Below are 212 nucleotides of genomic sequence, written 5' to 3'. Positions count from 1 at the left end.
CAGTGCAACGAATCGGAGATAAACCGAATCACTCGCAGCACACAGAAGCGCACACAAGCCACAGTCTGCAACGGAAGACAAACCCAGATACAGTTCATATTTCCGGTTATCCAAGATGGCCGCGTGAATAAAGAGTTCATCAGTGTCTCTCCGCCCACAGAGACCGATAAGGATCATTTTGCTTCACATCTCAACAGCACTATCAACTTTAT

This window comes from Penaeus monodon, chromosome 30 (genome assembly GCF_015228065.2).
Source record: "Penaeus monodon isolate SGIC_2016 chromosome 30, NSTDA_Pmon_1, whole genome shotgun sequence".
NCBI lineage: Eukaryota > Metazoa > Arthropoda > Malacostraca > Decapoda > Penaeidae > Penaeus > Penaeus monodon.
Note: the sequence above shows the minus strand (reverse complement) of the source record.